A 25,822-nucleotide genomic window follows, 5' to 3' on the forward strand; every position below is an offset into this window, starting at 1 on the left:
GAGTTCTAGATGATCTGTCCACGGGGCGTGACCACAATGGGACTAGATCATGTTGACCATACAGATGAGGGCAAAGGAGCAGCGACCAACCACCTGACCAAGCCTATCTAAGTCATTAAACCTAACATAAGCTAACGATTGGGACGTCCACCTCAATGGCCACCCAACAACCATAAAACACAACAACAAGATTAAAAATACTTCCTAACCTCTAAAGGATAGGATGAGTCATGCCCTCTTCTCCCAACATAGTGTCTATGGAAACGTATGGTCCCAGCGAAAGCAGTCTTCAAATGTCGTCTTCACATCCCGCAAGTAATGTGAGGCGAACACTGAATTACTTCGCCAGAAGGTGGCACCCAGAAGATCATTCAGGGACATATTCTTCTGAAAGCCACCAAAGTCGTGATGGCTCTCACTTCGTGAGCCTTGACTTTCAGAAGTCTCATGTCACCTGTCTTAGGCAGGAGGAATGAGCCTCTCGAATCTACTTCTTAAAAAGAATGCCAGGCATTCTTGGACATAGGTAAATCAGGTCTCTTGACAGAACACCACAGATTGTCCGACGGGAGCCTCTAGTTTCCTTGGTCTTGTCTAAGTAGAACTTGAGAGCCCTGACAGGGCACAGGACTCTTTCTGACTCTTGCCCAAGAATTTCTGCCAAACCTTTGATTTCAAAACTCTTGGGCCAAGGGTTTGAAGGATTTTCGTTCTTGGCTAAGAACAAAGGATTTAGGAGCATACAGCATTATGCCCCTAAAGCCAATATGTTTGCTAATGGCTTGCACTTCACTAATCCTCTTAGCTGTCGCCAGAGCAGTTAGGAAAACAGTCTTCCTTGTCACGTTCTTGAGGAAGCCGAAGACAGAGGTTCAAAATGTACTGGACATAAGAAACTTCAGGACAACATCCAGATTCCAAGAAGGTGTCCTGAGTTGAGGCATTTTGACAGTCTCAAAGGATCTCAAGAGATCGTGAAGATCCTTGTTATCGCACTAAGTCAAGCCTCTGTGTCTAAAGACTGCTGACAGCATACTTCTATAGCCTTTAATAGTCGAGACTGCCAGTTTTTCTTCTGCCTAAGATAAGCAGGAAGTCAGCTATTTGTGGTACAGAGGTCGTGGTTGAGGAAATCCTTTGCTTCTGCACCATCTCCTAAAAACAGACCACTTGATTGGTAGACCACATTGCTGGAAGGAGGTCTCCTGGCGCTGGCGATGGCTTTTGCCACTGCTCTTGAAAAACCTCTCGCTCTGGCCAACTTTTGAGATAGTCTGAATGCAGTCAGACTCAGAGCGGGAGGTTTTTGTGGAACCTCTTGAAAGTGGGGCTGCCTGAGCAGATCCACTCTCAGGGAAGCGTTCTTGGAAAGTCCACCAGGAAGGACATGACCTCTATGAACCAATCCGCTGCTGGCCAAAAGGGGCGATCAACGTCATCCTTGTCCTTCCGACGTTGCAAACTTTCTGATGACTTCTCCCAGGATCTTGAAGGAGGAAAGGCGTAAGGTCCATTCCTTTCCAGTCCCAGAGGAGGCGTCTACTGCTACTGCTCCTGGGTCTAGGACAGGAGAGCAGTAAAGAGGAAGTCTTGCCGTCCTGGACGTTGCAAAGAGATCCACCAAGGGACGTCCCCATAACCTCCACAGCTCTGACACACCTCCTTGGTGAAGGGTCCCTTTCGGTCGGCAGAGCAGTTGATTTTGCCGACTGAGAAGGTCCGCTCGGATATTCTCCACTCCTGCAATGAACCTCGTGAGGATAGTGATCCCCTTCGAGCATGGGCCCAAAGCAGGATCTCCTTCGCTAGGATGAACAGGGACCGGGATCGAGTTCCCCCTGTTTTTGAGGTATGCCAGGGCTGTGGTGTTGTCCGGGTTGACCTGGACAACTCGGCCTGAACTTGGCCCTCGAAGAATTGAAGGGCCAGCAGAGATCGCCCCCAATTCTTTGAGATTTATGTGCCAGGACACCTGTTCCCCTCTCCAGGTGCCTGACACTTCCTCCCCCCCTAGTGTTGCTCCCCATCCTTCCCTGGACGCGTCGGGAAAACAACACTAGGTCGGGGCTCTGAAGTTGAAGAGAAACCCCTTCTGCCAACTTCGAGGGGTCGAGCCACCACCTCAGGTGATCCTTGACAGAAAGGAGAGATCCTCAAAGTCTCTTCTAGATTCTCCTTGTCTATCCAGTTCTCCGCCAAGAAAAACTGGAGAGGTCTGAGATGCAGTCTTCCCAGGGAAACAAACTTCTCCAGTGATGAAATGGTCCCCAGCAAACTCATCCATTCCCTCACCGAGCATGTTTCTTTCCCCAGGAAGGATGAAGACTTTTTCTAAGCATTGCTGTTGTCGTTCCTGGGATGGAAAAGCTCGAAAAGCCACTGAATCCATCTGAATCCCCAGATAGACGATGGACTGCGTCGGGATCAGATGGGACTTTTTCACGTTCACAAGAAGTCCCAGGGACTTCGTCAAATCAAAGTTGAAAGTCAGGTCCTCCAGACACTTCTGACTGAAGAGGCTCGGATGAGCCAATCGTCCAGGTAGAATGAGATTCGAACACCCGCTAAGGTGAAGCCATCTCACCACATTTTTCATGATAATCGTGAAGATCATGGGAGCTGTGCACAGCCCGAAGCAAAGAGCTCTGAACTGGAAGACTCGTCCCCCAGCACAAACCTCAGGTACTTCCTTGACTGAGGATGAATGGGAACGTGAAAATAGGCGTCCTGAAGTCCAGAGAGACCATCCAATCTCCTGGTCTTAATGCTCCTAGAACAGACTGGGGCGTCTCCATCTTGAACTTCTCCTTCAGAAATAAAAGCGGTTCAGTCTGCTGACATCTAGGACTGGTCTCCACCCCCCGACTGTTTTGGAACTAGGAACAGTCTGTTGTAGAACCCTGGAGAGTCCAGCTCAGGACTTGCTCCACAGCTCTTTTCTCGAGCATTTGCTCCAGGAGGTCCAAAAGAATCTGTTGCTTCTCTTGATGGTAGGAGGCGACAGATCCTGGGCGACGTGCACAGGGGTGAAACATCGAGAAAGGGATCTTGTATCCTTTCTCTCGATAACTTAGGGACCTAGTGTCCGTCCCCTCTTGCTCTCCAGGCTTTTGCAAAAGAAAAAGCCTGGCTCCTACAGGTGTCTGGAGGTGAAAGAAGTCACTTCTTGCCCCTAGGTTTAGAGGGGCTCTACCTCTGGAAAAACCTCTTCCTCGGGAGACGATCTAGAGGAAGAAGCTCCTCCACGAAAGGGCTTCTTCTTCCTGGAGGTCTGACAAAACTGAAGCAGAAGACGTCAAAGGGACTGGAGGACGTCTGGAAGAATGGGCCAAGAAGGTCTTGAGTGGCCTTCTCCTTGAGAAAGACTGGAGGAAATGATCCTTGATCAAGGACTGGGGAAGAGATGGCTGGACAAAGGGGCGAACAGCAATTCTGCCCTCTGAGTAGGAGAAACAGACTTTGCTGTAAAGTCACAAAACAAGGCCTCTCTTCTTTAAGAGGCCCGTGCAAAGTGGGAAGCCAGTTCCTCAGAGCCATCCCTAACTGCCTTGTCCATACAGTTCAAGGACACTGGACAGCTCCCCAGGCTGATCAGAGTCAGGGACTCTAATCCTTAAGTCCAAGGCCCCAAGCACCAGTCCAGAAATTAAAGACCTCCATGGTGACCTGAAGAGTCCCTTTCAGATGGTGATCCGTCTCTGACAAAGTCCAAGACACCTTGGCTGCAGACAGATGGGACCTTCTGGGAGCGTCGACAAGACTGGTAAAGTCTCCCTTGGGAAGAGGAAGGAACTCTAGAGCCAAGATCCTCTCCTGTCTCATACCACATACCAGCCTTGCCGCTCAAAGCTTGGATGGAGGCAGGGCAAAAGAAGTCTTGCCATGGGTCTTCCCTTTCCTCCATCCCAGGTGTTAACCTTTCTTGAAGGCCCTCTTGGTGCCAGAAGAAGAAGTCATCTTCACAAAACCAGGAGCTCTCCTCGTCTTGGATGAAGCTAACTGAGAAGGAGGAGAGAGAGGAGCCGAGGGTTTAAACTTGTCCCCAAACAAGTCCTTAAGAAGGCCGGTTAACACCTGGTAGTCCGAAGAAGAAGAAGAAGAGGCTGCTCAAGGTCAGCAGGCTCCGACTCACAAGAGACTTCTCCCTCTTCAATGGGAGAAACCAGAGAGAGTTCCCAACAACTTTAGGGGAACTGGAAGGCCTTGAGGTCCAACATGCAGATGGGATCTTCTTTTCTCAGAAGTCTTTGATTGCTCCGGGCGTCCCTGAAGAGTCCGGGCAGCAACGCCAAAGAGGCGTCATGCCTGGAGAGTGTCCTGGCAGCAAGGAGGCGTCCTGAAAGCGTCTGCGAGCAGCAGGAGGCGTCAGCCAAAAACGCGGCATGTCGCAGCAAGAGGAGGCGTCTGACGAGCAGCACAGAAGCGTCCTGAAGCAGCTGCGTCACGGGCGATCACGCTGCAGCGGGCGACGAGCGTCTTGGCGTCCAGCAAGAGAGCGTAACAGCACGACTGCGGCCTGGGGAGAGTGAGACTTCTAAAGGCGAAAGAGGCGCAGAGAGGAGGAGACTTCCTGGACCTCTTGACAGGCAAAGCCTCAAGTCCTTGCGGCGACGAGGCAGCTCTGTCTCCTTCTCAGCAATAAGAGAAGCCAACTGTCGCTGCATCTCCAACAAAATCTTCTTGGATGGAGAAGAATCCTCTCTGGGAGGAGAGACTGATCCTATGAGAAGACGATGGGCGAGGGGCGCCTTCTTCCTCCTCACAGGAGCAAAACAGCTCTCTCCTAGAGCGACTGGGGCGCTCAAAAACTTCCTCCTCTGAAGATGTCCTGGTCCTCTTCTCTGTGGAAAGGCGTCAAAACACTCAGAGAAGAGCGAAAGCGACGAAGAAGACTGGCGTGAAGCGTCCTCTTCTCTGAAGCTTCTCTTGAGAGGGCGAGAGTCCTTCCGAGAGTTCCACCCCTTGCGTGGGGAGGGCGCCTCGGAGGGCGAGAAGCAATCCTGAGAAACGTGCACGCACGATCCTTGGCAGCCTGGGAAGCGTACAACAGGACCTGCGAAGGGACGCCAGATCGGTGGGGAAGCCCCCGTAACCCTCTTGCGGCTTTCGACTTGCCTTCTCCTGAGTCCTGGGAGTCCGACAGAGGTCCAGGCCTAGAAGCATTATGGGGCCGATCTGACGCCCCCTCCACAACACTAGGGGACACTGCACTTCACAGCACTTTGAAGAGAAGTCACTTTGTTCTCCAAGAGCACGGATGGTGTTCATAATCTCCGTCAGGGCCATCACCCTCCACAGACACAACCTCAGGGCCCGAAGGCAAAACCACAGGGTTAGGTGCAACATCACGTCTACTTTAGGGTTATCAGGTGAGAGAAAATAACCTGACTCTTACTAGCACTCCTGGAGGAAGACCTCCTGACCCTATCACGCTCCAACTTGCGAACATAAGAATCATAAGACCTTCCAGCTTGCATCAGACAAAGGTTCACACTCCTTGCATCGATCATTTATCAAACAAACATGCCCCCTACACCTCATGCAACAGTGTGAGGATCTACCGAAAGCTTTCGGTAGCCTCACCTTACACTCATTCACAACAAACTCTGAAACTAGCAGAACTAGATCCAGACATCATCCAAAGAGCAATCAAAGCAAATCCAAAAACAGTCCACAAAAAGCGTATGCCAATCCACAATCCAAAGTCAAAACCAAAAGTCAAACAGAATACTTAAGTGGAAAATAACAAGTTTATCCGAAATCCAAAGACGGAGGTACTGAAAACAGATGTTGACAGTACCGGCGACAGAGAAAATCTGAATAGAAAATGGGAATGGTTCTGATACCCGCCTCCCAGCGGCGGGAATGGGTACTAACCACCTGGCCCCACTGCGTGTGCCGTGAGTTTTTGAAATTCTGTCGAACTTCGGAGAATACAGCTATATATATCTGACAGGTAAGTCTCATGAACAAAATGAAAATTTTCATGATAAAATTTATTATTTGGATTCTTACCTACCGTTAAAACATTAGTTCAACCCTTAGATCTTCTCTGACCATTAGGTGCAATCGGCATTCAAAATAAAACAAAACGTTTGGCTAACCCACTAGGATCGTCTCTGTAATCACCTGTTTCCAACTTAGAGGTGTCTTGAACCAATGAATGATAAGATTAATGAAGAAGGTGAAAAAATGAGTCCCAGAAGCAGAAGCTTGTTCAGCTATTTTCTTGAAGTCTGGCGTGAGACAGCGGGAGCTCATCAGTGGAAGTCTGGCGTGAGTCGGTGGGTGACGGGCGCTCGGAAGAAGTCGGGCGCTTAAGAGTGCTCAGGGCTGTCTCTCACTGAATGAAGACGATGAGCAGGAGAATCAGGCTGGACTTGAAAACTGCAGAAGGGTGTGGGCTAGCCTCCCTGTAACCTCTTGACAGTTGGGAGAGGTGTTGCGAGGAACATGTCTCTTGAAAGGCGCGGAGAAACATTTAGCGAAAACATGGGAGCTTCTTGTGCGGACTGAAGCTTAATCTGAAGAAAGCAGAAACAAATGCACTGGAACGCCAAAATTAGTGAAGCCTGGGAGCGAACAACAGGCTCGACAGAGCGGGCAACTGCACGTGGGCAAACCACACCAGCCTCCCTTGGACCTCTGGTATTTCTTCTCCCTGGTGTGGGGGAGCGGGGCAGTGACATTCGTCTAGGAGCTCTGGTGGGACGGACAGCCACCTCCTCAACATTCACAACATTCTCACTTCTCACTGTACTTTCATTGCTCACATTTTTCTCCATTAGAGATCTAACAGCCGATCCCATTTCCATAATTGTATTAGATAATACACTAAACTTCTGATCGAACCTTGACTCGAGGCTGGCAATGGCACTAAGAGTGGAATCATATGAACCTGGAACAGGAGTAGATGGGAAAGCAGGAGGACTCTGGATAGGAGGAGGAGAAGGAATTGGAGGAGTAGTATTTCTATCATCCCCTGCATTATCCAATGGAATAGAATCTGCATTGGCCCTATTCTCAGCCCTAATGGCTGCTTTCCTCTTCCTATCTCTTTCTAATTTTTCTAGATGAGATTTCAAGGTTTTCCACTTCTTATCCTCCCAATCCTGACAATCTATGGAAGTATTATCTTTACTACATTCTTGCCCCCTACATTTAGTGCATTTTGTATCAGAATATACGAAAGCTTTGTTAGCCTAGTTCTACAACCCTCAGAACAGAAGCGAACACTGGATGAACTGGAATCTGACATTGTTAACTACAGTAATTCCTAAAGTTAACCCGAAACAACAATTCATCAATGATAGAAAGCAACAAATCCTGAATACTTCACCAAGATCAGGCAAATAACTACTTGAAAAGCGAAGCAGCAGCTGCGTAAAACTTCCGATGTTGACCGGAAGCTGGCAAGACACGAATTGAGCCCTCTGCTAAGTTGTTCCTTTGAGCCTCGGATAGTGGGCAGAACCCTGTCACCTACACACTAACAATAGTAGCGCCACCATGCAAGCTTTGAATTTTTAAGCTGCCGTAGGTTAGGGAACCAATATCTATGTAATTACTTGGTAAGTTACTTATATAAAACTACTGTACTACATCTCACAGGACTTCTTCCTCAATCTCTTCTCCGGCATCTTCTACAGGTGGTGCTCAGGAAGCACAGGAACCGCCGAGGCAGCTAAATCAGGGAGCGTAACAGGAGCGGCCCAGGCAACAGGAACACCAGGAGAAGCAACCAGGGCAGCTGAGACAGTAGGCATGACAGGAGCGGCCCAGCAGGCAGGAGCTTCAAGAACGTTAGCGGCAGCGACAGGAGCAACCAGGCAGCTGGGGCAAGAGGTACAGCAGAAGCAGCCTGGAGACTGGCTGCCAGGGCAACAGGAGCAAAAAGACAGGAGGCACAGCAGGAGCATACGGGACCACGGGTACAACAGGTGGCAGTCACAAGGCACACAGGAGTGCCGCAGAACAGCACTTGGTCCACCTTGTCGGGGTCACAGATGAAAACATTGACACCGACACGGAGACCTTCGCATCACCATCAACAAAACTGGGGTCACTGTCGAAAGATCATGTATGAGTACCCACAGGGAAACTCCACAGAGGCCAGTATATTGAACACCAATGGAGAAAGATATCCAGACATCATTGCTGCTGCGCCTTCACAATGCTCGCTGTCAACCTGAAGAAAAAAAGCAAAGACAATTAGTAGAGGGAGACTCCTCTCGTTCCGAGGGAGGATTGTCCATAGAAACGAGAGGAGGCCCCTGCGAGAAGTATGTCTGGAGAGCTCCCCACCCCCAACGATCTTCACCTGATGGCAAGTGAAGATGACAAAAGGGTGAACTCCCCCGAGGGGGAGCAAGAGGAAGCTCACAAGGAGGAGGACTAAGGAGAAGGAATCACAAGCAAGAGCGCCATCAAGAGACATAAATCCAACCTGCGACATCTCTGTGCCCCCCTCCACAACCAATCTCCCAGTATGCAACGTATGCGACCAAGAACAAAACTAAGCACAGATGAAAAATTATAGTCATGCCTAACCAAGAAGTGGTAAGGGCAAGAGAACAACATAAAGGGCTACTGTGCTGCTGTTGATTATTTGATTATCAACACCACTGACTGATAATAACAGGTGAAACCCTTGCCGCCGATTCCAGGGTGTTTCGGAACTGATCAAGCAATCAAAACAGTACTGACAGCATACACATCGGGGCTGGCGGCATTCCAATAGGGGAATATAATTCGTGGGTTTGTAAAATATCAAATAATATCAAACACACACATACATACACAAGGTAAATAAACAGAATGATCACACTGGGACAGAGTAAAAAACGGCAGTCAGAGCAGAGAGCACGATCAAACGTCTGCACAGCACGACGGCTGAAAGCAAATTGGAATATTTACATCCAGGGAGGCAGGACTCCTGCCTACCAAACAGTAGTTACTGCCTAACCACCTTGTTCAAGAGTTGTTAAAGGCCGTTTCCAGCTTCACTGTAAGTAATTCCTAACGTAAAGGACCAATGGTTTGTATATCGTGTAGGAACGACTCAGCACTGGCAGGAAGAACCAAGACACTTGCATGTCTCGGTTCTTTCTCTCGGCCTATACCTGAACTGGGATGGTGAGAGGTCTCCCCAACACTGGTTTGGGATGCACAAGACTCCAAAGATTCTAGAGCGCTCAGTGTGGCTCGACAAAGTTGAACACCCAACAGCACCAGTCTTGGAGCAGAACCCCAAGAATGACAACGGGAGCGCGAACCAAAGTCTGTGCACCCATGACTCCCGAAATACACATCCTAGGGTAAGATATTCAGTTCCAGAGCCTTAAGGCAGGGAAGAGCCGACGAGAGATCCCACTGCCTCCACATGAAGGGAGGCAGCCCCTTAGAAGGCACATGGTGGGACTTCTAGGGGAGGGAAAGGCAGCCTTCTTCTTCTTCGGCTGGCGAGCCTCAGAAGAAGAAGGGGAGAAGGCAGCAGAAGATGAAGTTGAAGACGACTACATCTCACAGGACTTCTTCCTTGATCTCTTCTCTGACATCTACAGGAAGCACAGGAACTGCCGAGGCAGCTAAATCAGGAAGTGCAACAGAAACGACCCAGGGGACAGGAACACCAGGAGAAGCAATAGGAGGGACCAGCTGAGGCAGGAGGCATAACAGGAGTGGCCCAGCTGGCAGGAGCTTCAAGAACGTCAGCAGTGGCGACAGGAGCAACCAGGCAGCTGAGGCAGGAGGCACAGCAGGAGCGGCCCAGTGACTGGCCACCATGGCAACACGAGCAAAAAGACAGGATGCACAGCAGGAGCAGATGGGACCACAGGTACGATAGGAGGCAGTGGCACAGAATGCAGGAGTGCCAGAAAATGAACAGCGGTTGGTCCCCCTTGTCAGGACACAATGTTAACACCGATGTGAGTATCTAGCCATTACTATCACTATGAAGTATCCACTGTATGAGGGCAGCCTTCCTGCCACAGGGAAACTTTGGGTGCACCTACGATGCGCACTGTCAACCTGGAGAGAAAAGCAAAAAAGGTTAGTAAATGGAGACTCCTAATAGGGAATTGCCCAGCTGGCGAGAGGAGGGCCCTGAAAAGATTCTTGACTGCCCACCCCTCTGCTGAGCTGAAGAGTTTTGAAGGAGTTTCTCTCCAGGAAGGAGAGACTGACAGGAGGGAACCTACCAGAAGGAACAAAGGGGCAGTCACCAAGGGCGCCATCAGAGGTGAATAACCTTCCGAGGACGCCCGGCAACCTCCACCCCCAGTAAGGTTCCTCCTGGCAAAACCGCCACAGCGCACGCAGTAAAAAGCAACACTTGCGCAAGACAGAAAAGGTTACAGTCACGTCCCTGAACAAGGAGCGGAAGGCGTAAGGACCAAATGATAGGGGAACAAGATTGTTACGCACCTGGCTACCGACTCCAAGAAACACATGCTAAGGAAAGATGGCCTTACCGCAAGGCTATCAAAATCATGGGTTGTATATTAAATAATATCAAACACACACAATATATACACAAAACAACATGAAGATCCCACCAGGAAAGAAGGCCTTAATGACAATCAGGCAGAGAGCTCTGAAAACATGTCTGCAAAGCATGACGGCTGAATGCAAATTGGAGTGTTTACATATGGGCAAGCAGGACTCCCGCCTACCAGACGGTAGTTACTGCCTAACCACTTTATTCAGGAGTTTTAATGCCTGCTTCCAGCTTAGCTGTTAGTAATTCCTAATGTGAAGGACCGATGATTTGAATATCTTGTAAGAAAAATCACAATTTTTAAAGTAAATTGTATTTTTCCTATACATACAAACCCAAGGTCCTTTACATTAGGAATTACTTTTACTGCAGCTGAACTTTTGAACAAGGTGGTTAGGCAGTTAACTACCATCTGGGAGGCAGGAGTACTGCCTGCCTGCACGTAAACGTTCCAATTTGCCTTTTGGCCCAGGTTTCAGATTGAGGGGTGGCACGAGGTGGGCATGAAATGTAATGTAAAGGACCTCAGGTTTGTATAGTTAGGAAAAATACAATTTACTTTTAAAAACAGTGATTTGTTCAGACACAATATACAAACTACCAGTCCTTTATATTAGGAAGACTCATTGGTTGGAGGGAGGAATCTGAGTGAGTCTCTAAGAACTGACTGGAGTTCACCACACCTTGTCTTCCCTTCCTGGTCGACAGAGCGAGGAAGGGAAAACTGCCTCTGACAAAATGATCAGGTTGTAAGACTTCTGGGTCCCTTTGCAGGAAAGAGGAAGTGTCAGTTCATGCAAAGTAGGCTAGGAAGAACTTGGAGTCAGTGACATTAAGGCAGTGACATTAAGACAATCCCAAGCATTGGGTTTGTCTTATTGTCATGGTCTCCTTCCACCCACCTTGCAAGGGGAAGGAGTGGGGTTGCTTCTATAAACTTGAATGGAAATAGAACGGAAGCTCCCACTGAGTGCTTACCTGCATCGACCCCTAGATCCAGCATGTAAAGGCACGTCTGCTCCCTGCCCATGGGAAGAGAACCGAGATGGGGAGAAGGAAGAGAGGCCAGCCACTCCACATTCATTCTCCCAATCACAACCATACATCTTAGGCGAGACGCAACCTGTCCTGTTAGAGGAGCCAGGTAAGCTACACAACTTGTTGAGCAGCCACCACAGGACCCAAGGAAAAAGTGTCCAAGGACTTGTGTGCAACATCCCAAAGGTAGAAGGAGGTGAAGGTGGTCTGTTGGGACCACACACCTGCCTTCAACACCTGAAGAACTGACATGTTCTTCAAGAATGCGAGGGACGGACCAATGCTGCGGACTTTGTGAGCTCTCGGACGAAGCGTACCGGTGTCGTCTTCTCCAGCAGCAGAATACGCTCTCCTTATCGTCTCACGAAGCCAGAAAGAGATGGTGTTCTTGGACACTTCTTTCTTGGTCGAGCCAGTACTAACGAAGAGTCGTCGACACTCAGGCCGGAGACGTCGAGTCCTCTTCAGATAGCGCCGCAGCACTCTAACAGGACACAGTAGCATCTTGTCTGGTTCATTACCTACAAAGTCTTCTAGGGAGGGGATCGTGAAGGACTTGAACTGTGCGTCAGGGACCAAAGGATTCTGAGTCTCTGCTATGAAATCCGGGACGAAATCAAGCGCAACTGATCCCCATCCCCTCAAATGTTTACATTAAAGGAAAGTCCGTGTAGTTCGCCAACTCTCTTCGCCGATGCCAGGGCCAGCAAGAAGACGGTCTTGAGGGTCAGATCCCTGTCTGACGACTCTCGTAAAGGCTCGTACGGTGCACAAGTCAGGCTCCTTAGAATGAGAGTCACATCCCACGCAGGGGACCTGAGATCCCTGGGTGGGCAAGACCTTTTAAAGCTTCTCAACAGTAGGGAAATCTCGAAGGAGGAAGAGATGTCTACTCCTTTCAGCTGCAAGACTAGGCTGAGTGCGGCCCGGTAGCCTTTCACAGCTGAAATGGAGAGAAGCTTCTCTCGGCGAAGGAAGACGAGGAAGTCCGCGACCTGCTGAATAGTAGCTGTGACTGGAGAGATACCCCGTCCACGACACCAACCACAGAAGACGGACCACTTTCCCTGGTATACCGCTGCGGAGGATTGTCTGAGGTATCCTGCCATCTCTGTTGCTGCGCGACGCGAAAAGCCTCTCGCTCGCAGGAGATGGTGGATAACCTCCAGCCGTGAAGACACAGGGACTGCACTGCCTGGTGGTACTGCTCTACGTGGGGTTGACACAGCAGGTTGGGCCAGGGGGGGGATCTCTCTTGGTGCCTCGGAGAGGAGAGCTAGCAGGTCGGGATACCAAACGGCCTGCGGCCATTTGGGTGCCACCAGAATCATTCTCAGATTTGGAGTGATCATCACTTGGTTGATAACTTGGCAAATCATACAGAAAGGAGGAAAGGCGTGAACATCGAGGATATTCCACGGGTGCTGGACCGCGTTCTCCGCAGCGGCCCATGGGTCCGGCAGGACAGAGCAGAAGACCTGGAGTTTTCTGTTGTGCTGGGTGGCGAACAGGTTGATGACTGGACACTCCCACAGGTCAAATAGCCTTTCCGTGACTTCCTAGGATGGGACCATTAGGTTCTGATCACCTGATTCTGGCGGCTGAGCTTGTCTGCCACGACATTCCTCTTGCCTGGAATGTACCTGGCTGACAGCTCTACCGAGTGAGCCACGGCCCAGTGCACCTGCATTGTCAACCTGGAGCATTGTCCCCTGCTTGTTGGGAACTGGTGCGGGGGACACTAGACCCAAGTTGCTTGTTGACACTAGGATAGTTTGCCACTCAAGATGTCCAGTGACATGGATGTATTGCTCGCTCATCAGTACCTGAATAACAAAAGGAAGGAAAACGTACAATATGGGTGAAGTGTCCCATCACTCAGATCCCAGAACTCTTGGAGAGCCAGGAAGCCTGCCTGAGTTCCAGGATGTTGATGTCGACTAACATATTCATTGCCATGACGCTTGTTTCTGTTCATGTAATCATGTGCCTTATATCCCGCAGGCATTCATATCCCTCATAAATTCCCAAAAATGTGGAAATTTCATTTGACAGGACCAGCACATGTTGAGGTGATGACGGTGTAATGGCGTTGACACGTGGCTTGTGGCTGCTAGTTGGTCTCGCGGTGCCACACTCCCACTTGAAGTCAGCAACTCCTCCAGGTGTGCGCCCCATCCTCGGTCGATGTGTCCCATCTGAGAACAGACAGCAGCATGTCCGGGGGAGTATGCAGGATACTCCTATCAAGAGGTTCCTCGTCATCACACCACCAGAGGAAGGTCCTCTCTCACCTCCTCGGAAAGAGGGATGAGAAAGGATTGGGGGTCTCAGGACTGGGACCAATACTCCTTTAGCCTCCATTGTAGAGACCGCAGGTGAAGATGCCCACGAGGTACCAGCTTCTCCAGTGACGACAGGTGACTGATGACGACTTGCCATTGCCAAGTTGGCTGCTCCTGTCATGACAGGAACAGTTGTGCTGCCTGTCTGAACCTGCTGATACTAGAGTCTGAGGGAAAGACTTATGCTGCTACCGTGTCTATCAGCATGCCCAGGCACTTTATCCTCTGCTTGGGGGTGAGATCTGACTTCCCGAGGTTCACCAAGATCCCCACATCGCAGCAAAACTCGAGGAGTCGATCCCTGTCCTGTAGCAACTGTGAGGCTCGCCAGGACAAGCCAGTCGTCAAGATACCTCAATAGACGTATCCCATGCGAGTGGGGCCAAGCTGACACGAGATAGAAGACTCTCGTGAATACCTGAGGAGCGGTCGAGAGCCCGAAGCAGAGTGCCCTGAATTGGAAGACCGTCTCCCTGAGGATAAAGCGGAGGTACTTGCGAGAGGACGGATGAATGGGTATTTGGAAATACGCATCCTTCAAGTCCACTGTAAGCATGAAGTCGTTCTCCCTGATGGAAGCAAGCACGGATTGCGCTGTTTCCATCGTGAACTGAGTCTGGCGAACGAATCAGTTCAGGTGAGAGAGGTCTACGACTGGTCTCCATCCCCCTGTGGCTTTCGCTATGAGAAAGACACAGCTGTAAAAGCCTGGAGACTGGTCCAACACGACTTCCACAGCACCCTTGCTCAGCATGGCTTGCACTTCTTGCTGTAGTGCGGTGTCCTTCGGAGTTCCTTGGACGTATGTGTGGAGATGGACCGGAGAGTAGGTGAGGGGAGGCGAGACTTGAAGGGTAGTAGATATCCCTCCCAAAGGACATCCACTATCCAGGTCTTGGCTCCGTGTCGCTGCCATGTTGCCCAATGGCTCGACAGGCACCGCCCCACACCTTCGGCAGCATTTGGGAGGGAACGCCGCCCCTAGCGTTTCCCCTTCTTCTTCTTCCCCTTGCCCCCTTTTCCAGACTGGAAAGCAGGCTGAAAGGGGCGGGAAGACCCACCCTTTCTAGAGGAAGAAGAAGACTGGGTGCTTCCACAGGACCCCATCTAAGACTGGGACTTCCTAGGGGCCGAGGAAGTGCTAGCCTGACCCAAGGGCCTGGCCGCAGTGGAACAAGAAGACCCGAAGGTCTTGGCTACTGCCTGGTGGACAAGCCGGTTGCTGTCATTGGCCCAGTGCTTATCCACCGCAGCATCCACCAACTCTCTAGGAAGAGAGAGGCAGAACCCAGCAACGGTCCATTCTGCAGGGTCATTGCCAACTTGGGCCCCACGGACCTGGAGAAGCGAGAGAGAACAGCGTCCCTTCGCTTCAGGACCAGGTTAGCCTACAGGTTTGCCATCTGGTGGGTGAGGTAGGAGATGGCTCTACCTCCAGACTGGCATAGTCTCCCAAAAGCAGAGTCCTCCCCGCGTACGATAGCGCCCGAAGAAGCAGCCACTTTGGATACTGTGAAGGACCACAGATCCAACCAGGAGACTGCCTGGAAGGCCGCCATGGAGGTGCCTTCCAGGGTTGCGGCTTCTTGCTGAGAGAGGGAGATGCTCTCTGCAGCAAGTTGCTGCAACGTAAGACCTGGATCCAGACAAACCAGGTCCGGGTCAACCTGTTTAGGCAGCAATGCCCTCTCTGATGGAGCGTAGAAGCGCTTCTGGCGAGGCAGAGGAGGGGGAAGAAGCTTGCCCGAGCGGTTCGATCTGAGCGAATTGTCTTGCCCAGACACAAGACCATTCACTTGATCGAGAACCATTCGGCAAGCGTGGACCACGGCAGCCCCACCGAAGCCTTGGGTTCCTTCTTGGGTCCCCAGTAGGATTTGAGGCACAATGGACGATCCACAGACAAGGCCATGGTCCCTTCCCCAAGGTTGTTGTGCTGACGAATCAACGCAATAACCTCAGTAAACATCCTCTGTATCTGGGGGGTGTCTGCATCCTGGGGGAGAGATCCCTCGACTCCTTCCAGGGTGCAGTCCTCCCAATCTACTCTCCCTGCAGGTGGGAGAACCTCTGCAGACCCCATGATCCTTCCTGCACCACACGGGGGTACGACCTGGTCGAACCGAGGACCAAGCCAGGCACGTACGCCCCCGAGTTAGAACTCTGGGGAGACAACTCGCCAGAGTTCCTCCTGTCCAACTCACGCCCCCTGGAAGGAGCCCAGGAGGTAGAGGGGACAGGTGAGGAGGATCGGGCGCTCCCACTGGCCCTGCTGGCAGAACCAACAGGAGCAGCGGGCCGGGAGCGATCACCAACCCACAGTGATTACGGCAGCCTGGGTCAAGGAGAGCGCTTTCGCCTGGGTGAAGCGGTCTCCCAAGAACAGCGGAGCGGCTCACGTGAGTCGACCCGCGCGCTTGCCTCCCCCGAGCCAGGCTGGCCGCACGGACGTGGCCAGGGACTGGGAGGAGTCGAGTACGCGGCTGGCTGGCATGAACTTATGCTGTCCTCTAGACGCGCCCCAGTCTTCTTCGAGGCTGTAACCTCTCGGGAAGACTGAGCAGGGGACCTCTTCTCTGCTTCTCCCGGTGTCCGGACTCGAGGGACTGGTGCACCTTCGGGGCACCTGCATGCTGAGACTCTTTCTCTTGTCCCATGCCCAAGTCTGTACAGAGAGAGGTTTCTCCCATACCAGACTGGGGTACCCAGGTCTCCTTGGAAACCCGGGTACTCGGAGTGACTCGCGAGCGAGTGCCCGACGTGGACCTGCTGGCCTTGGAAGCAGGTTTCTTCGGTGCAGCAGGGGAAGTGTGGACCGTGGTCTGCACGCCCTTGGCTCCCGATGCGACTGACCCAGGGGCCAGAGCAGCGGTTCCCTGATCTGTGGATCAGGAATAGCCAGCGAGAGATCCCACTGCCTTCCCTATGGAAGGAGGCAATCTTTAGAGGTCTCGGTGTGAGACCTGGGGGGGGAGGATTCTTCTTCTTTGGCTGGGTAGCCTCAGAAGGAGAAGAGGAAGAAGAGGCAGCAGATGGAGACGAAGGCGACGACGAAGAAGACAACGACACCTTCTGCGATCTTTTCTTTGACTTCTTCGCCATCTTCCTCAGGATCGAGGTCAGGTCCCCAAACCATGCAGGAGCAGCTGAAGACTCACGAGCAGGGTCAACCCGGGCAGCGGAGACGTTGCTCGGGCCAGCAGTTGCCGGGGTAGAAACATTAGCGCGGCAGCCAGGAATGTCCAGTGGAGGAGCCAGTGTTGACAGCACAGGTGGCGCGTGTGCAGCCAGGCCGGGCCGAGCCAGGGTCAAAGGCACCGGTGGCACGTTAGCAGCCAGGCCAAGCTGAGAGACTGGGAAGTGAGGAGCCGGGATCATTGCCATGAACAAGCCAGGGTCAGCAACTGGAGCAGGCACAGATACATAGGGCACCGAGGACGTCACCATGTACGAAGGACCAGGTCAAGATAGTGGGGCCAGGAACCGGGGGCAGCGGTACAGGATGGTGAGTGGCAGGGGCAGCCGAGACCTGGGTGTTAAGATGCAGAGCCACTGTCACAGGTAGCTTACCAAATGCTGACATGGTGACAGACGTGGTGGTGGAAGCAGTAGTCGAGTGGGTTGTCACTGGAGCACCAGACAAGTGGGACACCAGGCCCTCCAATGACGGAACGCCATGTAGACCCAGGTGTAGCCAGGCTTAAGATAAGTCCGATACCTGGTCCAAGGAAGGCACTTCCACCCCCAAAACAAGAGGATATAGTTAGGTCAAAATGGGCAGCCTCCACTCGCTCCGGGGGAAAAAATTTGCCCCCCAGAGAGAGGGGAAGCCCCCAGAGGATGTCCTGAGAAACTGTTCCACCACGCCCTTCCACACCCGATGAAACGAATGAAGAAGGGGAGGGGGAGTCCTCACCCGAGGGAGAGGGAGCAAGCAGGGGAAGTTTGCAGGGAGGGAGGGATGATCCTGACAGATTAGCCACCACTGGAGTCATCGGGAGGGTGTTACCCTTGGACGATTCCTTGGCGGCCTTCCGACGGTAGCGTCTCCTCTCTTCGAACCTCTTCCATTGCTTGGGAGACCAGGTACAACACTCATTACAAGGAGCGTCGTGCGAACACACACGTCCCCTGCAAGTTGGGCAGAGGGCGTGTGGGTCCATGTCGACGCTAGATCGAAAAGTATTACATCTTTTGCCTCCCACCCCAGGACACACATGCTGGGGATAGGAGGTCTTAGAAGGCTTATCAACATTCATTATCGGGTAAAAGCAAGGAAAAATCCCACAGGGAAATCTGAAGGGCAGTCAGGCAGAGAGCGAAGAACAACGTCCGCATTCTACGACGCCTGAAAGCAAATTGGAATGTTTACATCCAGGTAGGCGGTACCCCCGCCTCCCGGACAGTAGTTAACTGCCTAACTACCTTGTTCAAAAGTTCAACGGCCGTTTCCAACCTACACTGAAAGTAATTCCGGTATTATTTCACTTATGGACATTAATAATGTAGCGTATTTTAATTTAGTTCACTATGTTAAGGAAGTGTTTTGTAGTATTTCTGTATAATATTATCTGTCGCAAATGCCTAGTTCTTATAAAAATCAAGAAAAACGTTAGCGAGCCTTCATTTTAGTCACTATTTCACCTGAAAAAGTTGAAAAAAGTCCAATGTTATTCTTTTCATGGGTTTATTGTGGCAGCTCTGTAAATCTCATTCTACTAGGTTTTCAGTCATTTGCAAATCTCATTCTAGTAGGTGGTAAATTTATCTTCTCAATTATGCACGCATAGAACCAATCTGTTTTGGTTGTTGGCTCCACCTTTCAACTTCTGTTATTGAAAGTAATTTTATGACGATCTTAATATTTGCCTTTACACCAATCATCAGTATCCTGAGTTTGTTCATTTGTTTATTTTGTTATCGACAACCACTTCAAATCACCTGTTTCATCTCTTGTGCATTAATTTTCTTATTGATTTCAGCCAATAACAAACGTTTTTGGAATTACCATAGGGTTAACTTTGAGTGTTTTGCCATTCAAGACAGGTGCTTCAGGCCACTGCAAGTGACAATTGAAGCCAATCTGACAACTGCCATCTACAAACATACCTGTTTCTCTCCAAAATACTATGGTTTGGTTGGTCTCCTCCCTCCCTCCCTTAAAGAGATGATGACGTCAATTGTTCACACTTTATGTAACTGGCTGTCAGTTTTATGACGTTTTCATTGTTAACCAATCAGAAAACAATACGGTTCCAACAGACCAAGGATTTTTTTTTCCGCCATCAGTTTAAAGGTATGGATAGTGAAATTCAGTTGTGTGACTCTTGTGAGCGTTCTGATTATTTTTGGGTAAAGGCTACAATATCATGGTGGTACATATCCCGAACATGCAAAATATGCAGATGATTTTTTCCGAGGTCAACATTCTGTGTTACCTTTGAGTGTTCAGTGTCCTCAACCTGTGTCAGAAACCATTACTTTTAGGGAAGATAAGCATATTTGGTATTGTAGTTCTACTGTGGTGATTACCTAAAACAAAGAAACGACTTAGGGGCAGCATGTGGGTATCAAGTTTCAGATTATAAAGGTAACTGTTGGTTTTAGATGGTACTCAGATCTTCCTGCTTGAAACTATTATTATTTATTAATCATTGGGTCAATAAATTGTGTGAATCATCATACTGTAATAGATTCTCTTAAAATTAGTAGAGCAACCAGTGTTGATTGGCGTAGTTTTTGTTGTGAAGTTGCTGAATATTATTTTGATAATCAAGAACCAATTGGTGGTGATGGTGTTATAATAGAAATAGATGAATCTCATTTTGGCAAATGTAAATTTGACTTACTACTACTACTGGACGATAACTCAGTGATATTTAAGGGGTTTTTGGGGATTCCTTTCAGAGAGTTAATCAAGAAATTTTTTATACTGCCTTTAGTGGAGCCTTTGCCTATCAGAACGCCAGCTGAAAATCTTATTCCTTTAATTCAGTAAAATATATTAAGAGTGGCTCGTGTATTAATACAAACAAAGTCACCACCCGGCGTGATAATAAGCTGTCATCTTTGGGTTATATACATAACACGGTGAATCAGCTGGGAAAAGCTTTGTAGACCCTGATAATTCATTGGTGCATACGAATGTCAAAATATTGAAAGACTTTGGAAGGATCTCAAAGAGTGGATCAACTGTAGCCTGGAAATCGATATTCACAATATTTTAACGTTAAATATATCTCATTTTTATTTATTTTTAAAAAAATACCATTGAAAATCAGCACCTATTACATTATTTTTGTAAAACTTTGCATTGCTGTACCCTCCTCACAGTCAAGAGTGCTCACGGCCCAAGAGGCCCAGGAGGAGGAGGAGGAGTAGGAGGAGGAGGAGGAGGAGGAGGAGGAGGAGGAGGAGGAGGAGGAGGAGGAGGAGGAGGGGAGGAGGAGGAGGAGGAGGAGGAGGAGGAGGAGGAGGAGGAGGAGGAGGAGGAGGAGGAGGAGGAGGAGGAGGAGGAGGAGGAGGAGGAGGAGGAGGAGGAGGAGGAGGAGGAGGAGGAGGAGGAGGAGGAGGAGGAGGAGGAAAGGAGGAGGAGGAGGAGGAGGAGGAGGAGGAGGAGGAGGAGGAGGAGGAGGAGGAGGAGGAGGAGGAGGAGGAGGAGGGAGGAGGAGGAGGAGGAGGAGGAGGAGGAGGAGGAGGAGGGGGGGAGGAGGAGGAGGAGGGACAACCATTGTTTTCAGACTTGTAAGACTGAGAGTAATGGTGAGTATAATATTTATTTCTGTAGTATTAGGTACCGATGTATAAATCCAGGTATTATTTTAGTTATGGACATTAATAAGGTAACCTAGTTCTTATACAAATCAAGAAAAATGTTAGGTTAGGTTAGGTTAGGTTGGGAAGCAAGGCAGATCCCACCTACACCATGCCTGTCGAGGGGGGGGGAACAACCCACAGACCATACAGGTGCAGATATATTCAGTGACAGGTTAGGTCAGAAAAGGGCGAGAGTTGGGGTTAGTGCATCAACCACAATGTGACGTGCAATAACTGGTCATATAGTGCATTTGTATGCCATTTTCTCATGTAAAATTCTTGGCTCTGGTTTTCCCATTTCAGTGTTTTTATGTAGCAATTCAGGTGTATAGCTGTAACCCAGGGTCAAAATTTTTATGTTTGAGTGTTATATTTAGGTTTTTTCCTCCATTTTGCCCTGTTTTTACATCACTTTGTTTCCCAGACCCAAAACCCCGCCTTCCCAAGGAGGGTCCCCAGATTGTTATCTATACCAGGGGAGGGTGGTGGAAGGATGAGTATTCATTTGATGTCATGGAAATAAACCTCAAAATCATTTAAATCACATGATAATACAACAGAAAAACCTATATTTTATGTTGAAAGCAATTAATGTCCATAAGTGAAATAATACCACATTCCTAATGTTCCCTGGGTGTTTAAGCCGAGGTTGCCAAGTATCGGGCCCCGGAACAACCAAAATTTATTGTTACTGAGATAGGGCCTGGGCCTACCTTCCATCTCTTATGTTTTAACATCCATTCGGATGGGCAGTAGCGTGGAATGGCAGTCCATGGGAATGGTTCCACATGGTGCAGTATGCAGAATTGGGAGGCAAGGTTAGCTCAGTGTGCCGAAACGTGCAAATGGCCTCTTCCAGCATGAAAGTGTTCATGCACAACCTGATCTAGTGCCAAAGTGGCACCTTCATTTTACGGTCTGCCCACCAAGTGTGGAAAAAATGTCCACACTCTTTTTAAGGGGTTTATTGTGGTCAGGCATATTACTTTCTTATATTATTCATTTACCTATATTTTCAGTCATTTGCATATTTACATATATGTTCATATGATGAGTGAATAAAGCTCCACCAAAAAATAGTTGTTTACACCAAATTATGAAGCAGCAGAAGTTGATCGAGCTGTCTTCATTGACACATCGAGTGCAGACGACAACAAAGTGACAGCTTAAGGTTTCCATCTAATTAGGGTAACTTTAATTTATTTAATTCTTTAATACATGTACAAAGTGATTAACTTGATAGGGGAAGTTCTTTGCAAAGTGATATTATAAATACATTTAATGTTTACACCAATATAATGGTCTCAATATCATTTAAGGCTGTAGCATGTCAAGAGACCCATATAATGAGAACCATTTAGGTTTTCCTGTTAATGTGTTTACAGAAAACGATCTTCAATCTTCTGACTGTGAAGGAAAGCACTTATATACTGTTTTTGTGCATTAGATTTCACCAGCGGCCGAATGAATTTGAGATTTAGATGAGCGTGGAAGTCTGCATTGTGGAAATGTGGCACCATAGGGTTAACTATTCAGTGTTACTTATGGGGGTCCAGGGGGAGCAAAGCCCCCTAGCCAAATCAGGGCACAGAGCCGAAAGTGAGGTTAGGAAGGCAAGGTCTGATGAGGTCAGGACATGGCATTTTAGGAAAGGTTAGGATTTCTCACACCTTTCCCTGCCTCCCTCCTCCGCCTCCGCCTCCGCTCCGGATGTAGTAGAAACTGATGCTGCTTCCTCCCTCCCTCCCTCCAAAGCAGCCTCAGTAGCCAGGGTCTAGGCCTCACAGGATATAAATAATAGCCTCGGGATGGACAGTTTCGGAAATCGTTCCTTTTTTTAGGAGGCATTTTGGGAACAAGGGTGAAGACACTCTTGGAAGATCCCCGTCTGTCTGGCAAGGGTACGTTAGGCAGGCCTTTTCCTTTGGGCACTTCTTTGGCCCGTCTTGTGGCCCACAGTTGTCTGGTCTAGTCTAGTCCATTCCGCTACTTGACCTTTCTCGGTGCTACTTCATACATCAATAGCCTGCGTTCTGTCATTCCAATTTGGGAAAAATGGGTGCAGAGGCCTACAAACATGGCTTACATAACTAAAACGAAGGGTAGGGCGTTCATCTAGCGAGACCTCCCCAAACGAGGTCAGTCACAACCACTGGCATGAGGCTTATCACGAAGAGCGCAGTCCTGACAATCTTCAATCTGTCTCTCAGCATGACAACAGCCTCCTGTTACTGTCTGATATGACGACTATTCTACGTGACAGTGCATCATAATTGTGCGCAGTCCTACCTACATCATGTTAAATTACCTAAAAATATGAAATGGAAGGACTTACGTCAGCAGCATTTGGATAAAGTACACAACATTGGGAAGTAACCTGTTGGTTTTAGGTGGCTATTGACAGATAGTGTTATGGCGACGAAGTAGATTTGGAGTTCGTTAGATATTCTGCTCTGGCTTCACGTTCGCCCTGGTGACGGTGACGGTGACTCGTCGCTCCCACCGCGATAACAACACTACAAAAGTTGGGATTGGGATTGGGAATGGATCGTGTAAATAATCCGATAATCTCTCTCTCTCTCTCTCTTATTATGAGAGGTGCGTCCTCTTATAGAAAAGGTAAGCAGTCCAGATGCCCTCACCAATTTATTAGGTTCTCTTTTTCAAATAAAAGAAGGAAGAGAAACAGCAGCTATATCACAGGAGAGTCAAATTAATTTAAATGAAATTGCACTGTTGCTCCCACCAGGTGGATTTGCAGCGATCCCTCGTTTGTATGTGTTTGTCACCACCAGAGAGCCAGAGAGAGAGAGAGAGAGAGAGAGAGAGAGAGAGCTTGAGAGAGAGAGAGAGAGATCAACTCAGACAATTAGTCTTACTAAAACTACTGGACGATAACTCATTTACTACTTTCTGTATTTATAAGGGCGACAAATCGCGCCTCTCCATTCCTTGTGTTTCTTCTTTCAGATGTACGTTAATCACGTCATTTAAAAAGAAAACTGTATTTTACCTGTCTTTATTTCAGATTCTTTACGTACCTCAACTTATGTATCATTGTACGGCCTTTCTGCTGATATGTATATCTACCTTTTATATGCCATGTAACGAATGTTGTACGTATTTTCATGCTTGCCATGAAACACAAATCTCGTATGGACGCAGCGGGGGGCCTTGGGTCGCCCGCTACTTTTCCGTCCGCTTTTTGTCTTATAAACACTTGTTGAGAATAATAAAGACCACCAAAATCACTTTCATGCATCATAATAAAGTTTTCATCTAACCTACCCATCTCACAGACTCATCATCAACATAGAGTTACGGGCTGCTCTAGGAGCAAGAGCCGTGCTGGCACAAGGCCAGCTAAATCTGAAACAACAAAAACAATAATAAAGAATCGGTCTCTGTTTTGACATTTCTCTTGAACCTCACACTGGTGACCCCAGGTCAGGGACAGGTAGCGCAGTTTTGGCCCTGCCATTAACGGACTAATACTGCTGCACCCTACCATCAGAAAGCCGTTAGGGACTAACTACGGCGCAACGTTTAGGCCTCTGATAGCACCCTCCCTGGCGGAAACTGTGCCAGTAATGGACTAAATACGGCGTACCCAAAAGGGCACATTTTGGCACTTCGTTCGACCTCTCGAACAAATCAGCACCATTAACGGACTCAATACAGCATATTTTCCCATGTTTTGGTGCGTGAGAAGTAAAGATATCAGAAACAGAACCTCAATGCGAACCTGCAAGCATCATCTGTATGCCTCTCTCACCAACAAGCCCAGACACAGTCAAACTTCCACCGTTCTCGCAGCAAAACACGGTATCATGGTTCCGGCGCCCAGACACGCATTTTCACATGGCGCGGATCTCAGACAATACTACAAAATCAGACATAGGCATAATGGCACTCCCAGAAGAAGTATTCAACAGAATCTCCCCCTGGCTGGACGCGCAACCTGACAAAGTCACATACAAGGACTTGAAGAACAAACTGCTAAATTCCTACTCCATGCCCGTGTCCGAGAGAGCGCAGCGCGCATTCAACCTGTTATCCCAGCCCCTCAGAGATGCATCACCCAGGGAAGCCTGGGACCAGCTGCAGGGGTTGATAACCCTCCCAGGTCGCGATGAGAACGGGAGGAAAAGGACAATAGACCTGACAAAAGCAATTTTCCTTGGGTGCCTCCCCGGGAAAGTTCGACGTCAGGTAAGGGATGCAGAGAACCTGGACATGGGTGCCTTAGTCGACGACACCCAGAAACTATTTTATGAGGCCACCAAGGCCTCGACACACGCCACTGCCCTTGCAGCCGCTGCCTGGGAGCCTGCAACCTGTCGGAGGAAGACGGCGATGACAACGGAGACATCAACGCCATTTATAAGAATAGACTGCCACTCAGAGAGCACAAGACATGGCCAAACCCAGCTGGTGTTTCTACCATAGAAAGTTGGGGACCAATGCCAGAACCTGCAGGCCTCCATGTTCTTTCACAAAAAACGACAAAGGCGGCCACAAGTAACAGCTGTGGGCATGAAACCCAACTCCCCCCGCCCAGCAGGATTTTTTATCACAGACGAGATTTCCAAATGCCACCTGCTAGTTGATACGGGGCAATGCAGTTGGTTTTCCTGCCATCCAGGGAAGGTTTAGAAAAAAATATCTGACTCAGTACCCGGCCTCATAGCAGCAAATGGAACTCCCATCTGCACTTATGGCACGATGACACAGACTATCTCAATCCTGGGGCGCAGATACCACTGGCCTTTCGTCACAGCGGATGTTAAGTTCCCTCTGCTGGGTGCGGACTTCATAGGGCACCAAGGACTACTAGTCGACGTTGCCAGACAACGCCTCCTGGACACAGGGACGTGCCATTCCTGTCAGCTCTCCACCAGACCTGGGATGCCCTCCATCTGCTCCACAGCCCCCAACAGCTACATGTCCCTCTTACAGGAGTTCCCTGACATATTCAAACCAGAACTGCGCTAGTCACCTGGGGCTTCAGTAAAGCACGGCATCTTCCACCACATCACCACGATGGGCCCACCAACCCATGCCAAGTTCCAATGTCTGTCCCCCCAGAATTTACAAGACGCCAAACAAGCCTTCGCAGAAA

General features: G+C 49.4%; 1 protein-coding gene across 8 annotated transcripts in view; it reads right to left on the minus strand.

Annotated features, from left to right (window-relative positions):
* The window catches only part of LOC136831342 (E3 ubiquitin-protein ligase RNF185-like), a 137,428-nt gene extending 114,104 nt beyond the window's left edge, over positions 1-23,324 (minus strand). The window contains exon 1 of one of the 8 annotated variants that reach the window (XM_067091643.1): positions 23,078-23,324. The gene's annotated coding sequence lies outside the window, so the exon portion shown is untranslated. Of the gene's footprint in view, positions 1-22,786; positions 22,950-23,008 lie in introns of those variants that run through there. The other 7 variants (XM_067091639.1, XM_067091638.1, XM_067091642.1 and 4 more) reach the window with 7 other exon arrangements.
* Between the last annotated feature and the right edge of the window lie 2,498 nt (positions 23,325-25,822).

Source organism: Macrobrachium rosenbergii, chromosome 48 (genome assembly GCF_040412425.1).
Source record: "Macrobrachium rosenbergii isolate ZJJX-2024 chromosome 48, ASM4041242v1, whole genome shotgun sequence".
NCBI classification, from domain to species: Eukaryota; Metazoa; Arthropoda; class Malacostraca; order Decapoda; family Palaemonidae; genus Macrobrachium; species Macrobrachium rosenbergii.